The sequence below is a fragment of the Panthera leo genome, chromosome B2, assembly GCF_018350215.1.
Source record: "Panthera leo isolate Ple1 chromosome B2, P.leo_Ple1_pat1.1, whole genome shotgun sequence".
Taxonomy (NCBI): domain Eukaryota; kingdom Metazoa; phylum Chordata; class Mammalia; order Carnivora; family Felidae; genus Panthera; species Panthera leo.
The window spans coordinates 53,192,972-53,198,971 of record NC_056683.1 but is presented as its reverse complement, the minus strand read 5'-3'; the positions used below and the strand labels follow the sequence as shown (position 1 = coordinate 53,198,971).

The 6,000-nt window shown below is 40.1% G+C and overlaps 1 protein-coding gene across 6 annotated transcripts in view; it reads left to right on the top strand.

The window, feature by feature from the left end:
* Positions 1 to 226: 226 nt before the first annotated feature.
* Positions 227 to 6,000, top strand: part of COL21A1 (collagen type XXI alpha 1 chain) — a 171,666-nt gene continuing 165,892 nt past the window's right edge. For 5 of the 6 annotated variants that reach the window (XM_042939082.1, XM_042939086.1, XM_042939085.1 and 2 more), the window contains exon 1: positions 227 to 307. The gene's annotated coding sequence lies outside the window, so the exon portion shown is untranslated. Of the gene's footprint in view, positions 308 to 346; positions 429 to 6,000 lie in introns of those variants that run through there. The other variant, XM_042939081.1, reaches the window with a different exon arrangement.

Sequence of the window (6,000 nt, the reverse complement as noted above, 5' to 3'; positions counted from 1 at the left end):
GTTCCACTAGTTTGGAGATCGCGATCCAAAACCCACCCTCTGGCCTTGCCCACCGGAAAGGGGGCGGGTGGGGAGCGCGAACCTTATCTCCCGGGCTCCGCCTCCAGGGGGCTGAGAGCAGGCTTCACAGCCGCGGCGCTCGGCACTGGTCGCTGCGGGGAGACGGGGCTCGGGGCGGAGGGCAGCAAGCCCGCTTCGGCCCAGATTCTGCCCGGGTTGGGGCTGGTCACTCCCTGGGACGCCCCCGAACCCTTGGTGCAACACGCAGCTGGTTGCGACGCCACCCCGACCCTGGACGCTGCGCCAGGTAAGGTGACACTGCCTTCTCCTCTCTCCCTGCTGGCCCTCCAGGGGGGCTGCAGCCTGACGTTTTGGTTGGCCTGAGGGTACAGTTTCTCCCTGCGCTGAAACGGTTGGTGAACTGAGAGGTAAGTCCCGCACCCAGGCTGGAGGCTGGGATGTCAGGGTTTGTCTTGCAAAGTTACTGAGTGCTAACGGATCACTTGAGGTTCGCTGGGTGCTGATTTCTGCCTCGAGGTGTTTGGCCCCGAGAAAGAATGCTGTGCGGTGAGGTACCCCCTAAGCCCAACGTCCCCCTTGGAAGAGGCGGTGGCGTCCACACGTGGCGCGTCGGGAGCGTGGGTGAACGCGCAGGACGCTGCCCAGAGGTTCTTGAAGATTCCTGCGCTGTACGCGCGCGTGGGGGAGCTTCACAAACTTGGTGCTTGAGCAGGACCCTAGGCCAATTAAATCAGAGTCTCTAGGAGTGGGGCTTGGGGCGTCCACATTAAAAAAAAAAACAAAAACAAAAACAAAAAAAACCAAAGCAAAACAAACAAAAAACCCAACTCTTTTCAGGTGATTTCCACGTGGAATAGTTTGGAAACCAGTGAGTTAAAGCAGTGGTTCTCAAAGTGTAAATCTCTGGCCAGCAACAGGAGCCTCACCTGGGAACTTGAAGGGACACTTTAGGGCACAGACTGAAACTCTCAAAGTAGGGCCTAGCTCTCGGTGTTATTTGAGTCCTCCAGGTGATGCTAGCATTTGCTTACTTTTGAGAACTGTTGGGTTGGATCTCAGTTAAGGGCAAACACCTGCAGATTCCCCTCCACAGAAGGAGAAGGAAGCCATACTTTTCGGAAAATCCGAGGTATGCATTGGTAGGGTTTTACCCATATTGAAAAAAAAAAAATCATACTGGGAACTTTGGAGGATCCTATAAAGGGTATAGAGACTTAGCTATCATCTTGAGCAATTTTGACATAGTGGAATTTGCATAGTTTAAGGGAGAATAGGAATTTTATGTTCTTAGAGTTGAAATGAAGCCAAAGAAGAAATGTACATAGGAGTTTTCTAGTTGTAATAACATGAATCTTTGGCTCCCAGCGACAAGATTCCAGATCATCCCTGTCATCAGTGTACATTACAGGACTTTTTTTTTTTTTTTTTTTTTTTTTTTTTTTTTTTTTTTTAAAGCAGTTGGAGGTTTAAGGAATTTATGCCAGTTCTCCAGAGTGAAAGGGGATTCAGCATTGCAGGTCTCTGGATTATCTGAAGTGGTTCCTTTTTTCTTTTAATAGAGATCTGAGATTTCAAAATTTTGGCTGAAAAGATTCCAGCTGTTTTTAAGTCATTAGTACAGAAATAGAATGACTTTGCAAATAAGCTTAAATGGATTAGAAAATCTGACATTGGATTAAAAAGCTAGAATAGGCATGACTCCAGCCCCAGCACATGTGTGGTGTGGTGAACACAGTGCTAACTGTAGCAAGACATCCTGTACAGAGAACGTTTATTTTCCAAGCTGGTATTTGCTGTGCCAGTTTGTGACTGTAGTATATAGGCTTGTTAAGGGACAGGTACCGAGCTTGTGTTTAGAGAACTGGGGAAAATACAGGTAGTGGTTACGAACAGGAGGCTTTGAGGCTCAAGTCTCAGGTTCAAAATGGGCTCTTCTGCTTCCCTGTGCTCTGGGAGGGTTGCATAACTTTTCTGAGCCTCACTTTCCTCATCTGTAAAATGGGGACTGTGGTAGTACAATAATGCGTACTTTTAATTCTCACATTGTTGTCAAAGTTAAATGAAATAATACTAAAGTGTTTAAAATAGTAAATATTTGTTAGCTTGAAATACACACACCACACTCAAACTAAGAAAAAGCCTAATCCCCAAATACTTTTTGAAATGAAAAATATGTTGATAACGTAATTAGATTTTGTATTCACATGTCAACCTAACCCTTAGAATTTACAGTATTTGCTTTTTACCAGAATGTGAACACAGGAATATTTTCAAATTATTTTTGTAATATTATTGCATGTTTTTAATGGAACTTTCTAGAATTCTTTTTTTTTTTTTTTTACTTGATTAGCTTCAAATCAACTAGTCTTTATTCACTATCTGTGGTGAAGTATTTCAACATCTGGTGGATTTTATAATCTATTAACATTCACATTTAAATAGTCTTGAACTCTGGCCCTCCACAGTATCATTCCTTACAAAAGAAAATTCAGATGGTAAAATAAAAGAGCATCTAAAAGTGGCATGCTGTGGCATTCAAGAGAACCAGTTGAGAAGTACCATCTGGTGTTTAAGTATTTAAAAAAATTTTTTTTAATGTTTATTTTTGAGATAGAGCGTGAGTGGGGGAGGGACAGAAAGAAAGGAAGACCGAATCTGAAGCAGACTCCAGACTCTGAGCTGTCAACACAGAGCCCAACACGGGGCTTGAATTCAATGAACTGTGAGATCATGACCTGAGCCGAAGTTGGACTCTCAACTGACTGAGCCACCCAGGCGCCCCTGGTGTTTAAGTACTTGTGAGTGAGAATAGAATGAAACCTTATCCAGTTACATCAAGGTTTGTTCAAGACAATATCAGAGAAAGCAAAATGAGGACACAGCAAGGACAGGCCTAAACTGGCAAAAAGGGGAGGTGAGGTAATTTAAGAATCCTTTTCCTCCTGAACTGTAATAACTTCAAAATGCTTCAAACCACATACACAAAAAGCAATTCTTTGCTTGGTATTTGATTGGAACTGATCTGGACCAAAAAGTTCTCATGAAAAAATAGGGTATCAATTCCAAAAAGGATGCCAGATTATTCTGTACCTGGAAATTAATCTTGATTATCCTTTGATTTCAGGGATAAAGCGAATATTAGATTTTGAACTTAAAGTGCCTTTATCTTGCATCTTTGAATGCAAGAGGTTATACTATTACTGTGTCTAATGAGCTTTCTTTGTGACCTTAAAGGTACTTATGGGCAAGTTGCACCTTTTGTGCTCATTCTCAGCTCTTAGAAGTCCCCTTGTGACTTTTGAGTCAGCTCTGTGGCTAGGCCTTTCCTGTTCTTTTAGCCCTTAGAAGTGGCTCTGAAGGTGTGGATGATAACCCTTGGGGTGGCTCTGAGGGTGTGGCCAGCCTCTGCTTTACTCCACTCTCACACCTAACCAACAATACCTGCCTATTACGAATCTTATGTTTCTTCTGGAAGACTAAACTGTAATGGAGGTTCCAGCACATAAGCATGTTAGTAACTCCTTCATTTGCGAAATCAGGTCTTTATTAAGATACTTTTGAAATTACAATTGAATGTTATTAAATTGAATATAATTAGAACTTAATGTTGGTAAATGTCATTACAATTTCATAGAAGTACAGTGTTTCACTCATTATGAGATGAGAAGTAGCTGTGGGGGTGGGAGGAGAGATCAGAAGCACATCTCTTGATGGGGAAAATGAAGGGCATGTGGAAGAAAATTCAAACTTCCAGTAATCAAATTATGTGTTCTGGATAATTTATCTGAAGAACTAAGAGAGCCTGTGATGTCGCAATTTGCAGTGACAGGATGTGGCAGCACTGCTTGTGGTAAGTGGCCAATTAGGAATGATCAATGCTGCAATGCCCCCACGGTGATTTTAGGATTCTCAACTTTTAGGCATAAGGACTGGAGCAGAGATCTTTTTGAGAGGCTAGCTTAATTGCATTTGATTTACATAACCTGGCTCACTTAGAGAAGGGTTTTGATGAGAGTTACCTGGCATTCATTTACTTGGTTTCAGGGGCCTATTTTGTTCCAAAGTGGTTGGTTTTACTATGAAGGCCAATCTTGAAAGTCTTGTGAGTAAAACACATCACTGGAATGGATCCATGTTTTACTTTGTATTTATTATCTTTGGATTATATTTCTTAGCATGCAGTAGTAATTCTTTAGCTAGATTCATTATCATTCTTGTGAGAAACAAAGGAGGAATGTTTATTCCTGGCATGTGATCCGGTCTCACTCAGAGAATCAGACATGGAGGCCGAGTTCCCTAACTTTCTTCTCCATCTTATGGCTGAGGACACTGTTCGGCCATGCTGCCTAGCCACTTATTAGTTGTTTGAACTTGGATAAGTTATATACCTTTATTTTTTGCATCTGTTTCCTCATTAGTAAAATTGGGGAAACACTACCTCCCTCAGCAGGGTTGTATGGAGTAAATGAGCTAGCATATATAAACCTGACTCTTAGTAAATGCTTAATAAGAATTTACTGTTATTTTGTCTTGGAATTAATGAATGGTTTAAGTGGCAGCTCTCTCTTCTGTTTTTACCTCTGAAAATTGGATCCTAAGAAAAAAATAGTATAGGTTATGTTCATGTGATGGCTTTTCTGTATTAAATAGTGGGAGAATTTGTTTCATAATAAGTGAAGTACTTCAAGTTTCTCAGAAAATAATACAACATTTTGAATACCATTTCTAAAAGTTCCCAGATGCTTTTGCTGCTGGCCAAAGACCACACTTTGAGAATCCCTGCTTTAACCCACTGGTTCCCAGGCTTGACTGCACGTTGGTATCACCTGAGGAGAGTTTTTTAGAATTTTTGTGCCCAAGCTGATTTAAAAAATAATCAGTTGGGTTAATGTACTGTGAAAAGGAGTAATCATGTTCTTAACATGTTCTGTAACATCACACATTAATATCCGTGGGATTCCCAGGTACTCATAGAATTTTTAGAATGCTAAAGGGTATTATAATTTTTGTAATATAAAGAGGAAACGGAGGCTTGGAGGCATCATTCTTGGTGAAAGGCTCATGTATAGCGCTGGATAACAAATCAGATTTCCTGTGTTCTACTCAGTACATTTTTCATTCAACTACTTTGCCTTCTGAAAAGTCAGATGATGTGACAAAGGCACATAATCCAAGATTGAGAATGCTTTTGGAATGCTACAGATCTACCCATCCCAGTTAACCAGTTTGCGTTCAGAGTTATTTATTCAAAAGATTTTCTTAATGAAAACCACAGAAAACAATATGTCCACAATGCCAAGCTAATAAATTTATAGCTGTCAGTTGGGAAAAGGATTTTTTCTCTCTAGGTTTGTCTTTTCTAATGATTCAATTTAGTTTTTTCTCTTTGTTGTTTCTTTGGCATTTTGGTTTTTACTAATGAAAAAACTCAGAGATGCCTTTGAAAATTTCAGGAAACGTTGACAATTTTCTCAAGTCCAAGTTTAGTGACCTTCTGGGAATCCTGCCAGTTGCTTGTGTTTGATTCAGTGTTTAGTTTTTGTTTTGATTTGTGTGTGTTGTTTTGATCTAGGTCAATTCAGCCATGATTGCAAAGTTATGCTATTTGTTAACTGTTTTTAGAGTTATCGGTGGCAAGAAGAAAAGATAAAGGACCAACAATTTTTTTTTTAAGTCCAAAGTAAAAGGAAGTTCTAGTGAAGTTTGAGCTTTTAGAAAGTTGTTCTAAAAATATTCTTTGGAAATTTAGTTTTTAAATGTTTTATTACACTGTTGGGGCAAATATAAACACCAGAATATAGGTGTCATATTGTTATAACTTTCAAATCCATAGATGATTCAATGATTGAAACAACTTTTGAAATACTTTCAAAAATACAAAATCCTATTATATATGTATTTTGCTACTTTATTAGGAAGAGAGAATTTGATTCCACTTTGTGGGATATGTCTAGGCCTGTGTTTTCCAGTAGTATCCAG